Source organism: Cynocephalus volans, chromosome 3 (assembly GCF_027409185.1).
Source record: "Cynocephalus volans isolate mCynVol1 chromosome 3, mCynVol1.pri, whole genome shotgun sequence".
Classification (NCBI taxonomy): Eukaryota; Metazoa; Chordata; class Mammalia; order Dermoptera; family Cynocephalidae; genus Cynocephalus; species Cynocephalus volans.
The window spans coordinates 3938500-3942648 of NC_084462.1; positions in this window are offsets into that span (position 1 = coordinate 3938500).

Sequence of the window (4149 nt, forward strand, 5' to 3'; positions counted from 1 at the left end):
ACCAGGGGCTGGACTCGCTTTATGACAACCCACTCTTGTAATAATGACAATCCATTCGTGAGGGTACCACCCTCATGACCCAGTCACCTCTTATTAGGTCCCACCTTCAACACTGTCACATTGAAGATTAAGTTTCCAACACATGAACTTTTGGGGGAACACATTCAAACCACAGCAATTGCCATACCTTTTATAGATTTGTAGAGACTTTTTAGTATTTCATCCAGCACTTTCAGCTGTTTTCAGCAGAAGAATTGATCCACACAGCCTGGCCTATCATTGTCAAAAGGAAAAGTCCTGCTTTCTCTTCTGTTTTTTTTGTTTGTTTGTTTTGTTTGTTTGTTTGTTTCCCCTTGAGATTTTTGCGTGTACTTGTTGTTTCACATAATCGCTTGAGAAGAATCTGTCCTTAAAATCCTGGATAAGAAAAATGGCAATAGAGCAAGTCAATCGACTTTCAAGATATCAATGGACTAGTTATCCATTGTTACGTAACAAATTACCCCAAAACTGAGCAGCTTAAAACAACACACTTTCATTATCTTATAGCCTCTGTGGGTCAGAAATCTGAGCACAGCTTAGCTTGGTTCCCTGTTTCACAGTTTCTCACTAGGCTGCAATCGAGTTGTTGATTCAGGGTCTGCAGTCTCATCTGAAGGCTCTTTTGGGGAATGACCCACTCCCAAGTTTGTTCATTGGTTTTTGGCAGCATTTGGTTCCTCATAGGGTATTGCAAGGAGAGCCTCAGTTCTTTGCTTGCTGTTGGTCAGGGGCTTCCCCTGGTTCCTTGACACCTGGGTTTCTCCAAAGCGGCTGTTCCCAAAATAACTAGCACACTTACTTTAGCATCTTGGCAGAAGCAGAACAATAGAAAAGTTTTTACAGAATATGTCATGTGTGAGATGCTTCCATTCTCAAAGCACATTGGTTTGGCTGCTTCTTTGGTAGGTTCTTCAAATACACCAAGCCACTCTCAGTTGTCAGTAAGTCCTGCTATGTTTGTATTGCCATCTGCAGAGTCACAGTAGCTCCTTTTGGTTCAACTGGTCCTTTGAACATGGAATACCTGCTCTGCCATTCTTCTATATGATTTGTGTATTTATATACCTTATATAAATACAAGTACAATTTCAAAATGTTTTGTATGGAGTGAATTTGATTTTCGCTGAAGAAGTACGAGAGTACGGCCTAACCCTCTTTCTGCTTGTAGCCAGATACTGATACCAGTACCTGATACTGAGCTAATTACTTCCAGACACACTACTAAAGGGTGGAAACAAATAATAATACAAGAACGTACTTCAAAAAGTTCGTAGGAAAGTAGAATTAAAAGATAATACAAATATTTACATGAACTATTTGAAGACCCCTTGTATACTTGCAATTTTTAATTCGCTAATAGCCTTACCGTTTTTCTTCCATTATCAGTGACAACTGATTTTCCATTCTACACACATTCCTCAAATCATATTCACTATGTTATTAACTACATATAAGACCCAGGAACATCTTAGTAACCAAGTAGAAATATAGTTGAGTTCTTCATAAATCAGGCAAAAAGTCACCTGATTGTTTCTTTATGTACAAATGTTTCGTGTGTAAGACATAGAAGTAGTACATACAATAATTCTGTGTGCAGTTTAATATAGTCCAGGACAATTTTTCAAACCACGTTTTGTAGGAAGAACTTTTAAGAATTAGAACTTGGGCAAATTTTGAAAATCCTTCATATTCCACTTCTGAAAATGGTTGACAGTATTATGCAGTCAATTTGACGGCTTTGATTTAAAGTTTTAACTTCATAGACTCAAAAATATAAAGAATTTATCTTTAAAAACTTTATCTTACAAAATCTGTTGTTTTAAAGTTTGATTAGTGAGAACAAAATGTGTTTGGGGCACCTCATTTCCAACACTTTCTATTTCTTTTTCATGCTCTTTGCACTCATTCATTATTACATTTAAATCAAAGATGAATATCCTAGAAGTTGTTATACATGATTTTAGAGGGCTTTATTTCCACTTCAAGGAATTAAAGTCAGCAAATTGTCAATCTTTTAAAAATTCATCTTCACAAATGTAAAGAATTTTCAGATAACACTTTTTCTTAAAAGAGACATGGCCTAAATGCAATTAAATAACTAAAACCTCAAATACAGTTATTAAAGATTATTTTCTTTAATAATATAAATGCTGGAATACCAAACAATTCTACCAAGAAGGCTGCTTATCACAAAAATAATACCTGGATTTCCATCTAATCTAATCTCTGTTGTTCTGTCTCATGTCATGATTTACATTCTTACAATCACTTGTCAGTTTCAAGAGGAGAAAATATTCTTCCTCATGGTATCTAAGTAAAGCACCCACCCTTAATATTTATACTAACACTTAGTCTATTTCCTGAGCTGTGTAGTTATGCGGCATTTCTCTATAATCATTTTTGGGCATCAAAGGCATGGTGTACTGGGTAGGTTTTCCCTTCAGGACTGAAGCACTTGTTCGTCCAACTGCTGGGAGTATTGATGGTCGACAGCTTGCAACTGAGTCCTCCCTCCCAAAGATTGCCTTCAGAGGAAGAGAGCTGTCTTACCCACAGTCTCAGCCCTTTCCTGGGTCAGCCCACATCCAATAACTGATCTGTTACAGCAAAATAAGCAGGACGCCATGAACCTGAGGCTGTTTCCAACTTTGTGTTCTTACCTAATAAACTACAGCCTAACTTAGTACGTAAACAAACCAAAACCTGACTTAGTAGTAGTTTATATTTTGAAACAAATAGGCAGTTTTTAGCCCATCACAAGCTTCAGCCATCACAGGCAGCTGACTGATCAGACCATGCCCAAACAAGCCAAATGCCTAGCTATATCCAATCAGATGATTTTTCTACTTTGCATCTTTGCTCTAGCTATAAAAGCTTCCTGTTCATACTGCTGGGCAGAGCTTTCTGAACTTCTGGTTCTGAGTGCTGCCCAATTCATGGATTGTTCTTTGCTCAGATAAACTCTGTTGAATTTAATTTGTCTAAATTTTTTCTTTTAACAGGTCAATGTAGCTATAAAGGCACAGTCCCCCTGCTCCAATTCAGTACACCTCTGTAGAGCCATCCAGCTTTCGAGCTCCATGTAGAACTAACTGGCTGAGGCCTTTGCTGTGACTGCATAGTAGTTCAGTTTCTCCCACCGCCTAATCCTGCTTTCTTCATTCCCCTGCAAGTGTGAATCCTGAGACCTCGCCAATTAATTTTCCAAACTCTAATCTATGTTTCAGAGTCAGTTTCCTAAAGACCACCTGTAGCCTACAGGCTTTCACAATCATTAATTATTACAGCCTCTTATTCTTGTAATTATATGATTATGTACCCCCCCCCACACACACACATTTATACTTCAACTGACTAATAAAACTTAGCCTTGAACATACACACACAAGAATTTCACTCCAAGTTACTTTAGAACGCTTAAATTTGAAAATGACTATTAAGATCTTAATATTAGATAGAAACAGCCTGACTGGTTCACATTACTAATGTCATTGCATTGACTGGATACAATGGTAACTCAAGTAATCTATATTTGTTGAGACCACACAAGTTCAGAGATGCCAGAAATGACCTTTGAGTTGGCATCAATGTTTCAGCCTTCAAAAAATCGAGTTGAAGCTAAAGTCAAATAAAAAATATGAACCAATACTGAGGCTGAAGCTGAATTTCAGGGCAACCCAAATGTGTGTCTGTTCATATGTGTGTGTTTACTTAAGCATGAAGTAAAGGATGGCAAAACACACAGATTAACACGAATACTACATTGATTTCCTAGGTCTGCTCTTACAAAGCACCACAAACTGAGTGGTTGAAAACAATAGAAGTTTATTCCCATAGCTTTGGAGGCTAGAAGTTGAAAACCAAGGAGTCCGCAGGGTCATGCTCCCTCTGAAGCCTCCTTCCTTGCCAGCAGCCACCAGAAGTTCCAGCATCTGGTGGTTGTCAGCAATCTTTGGTGCTCTTTAGATTGTAGGTGCACAGCTCCAATCTCTGCTGTATCTTCGAATATCTTTCTCCTTATAAGGTTACCAGTCATTAATCCAGAATGAACACATCTTAACTCGGTTACATGTGTAAAGACCCCCAAATAAGGTCACATTCACAGAT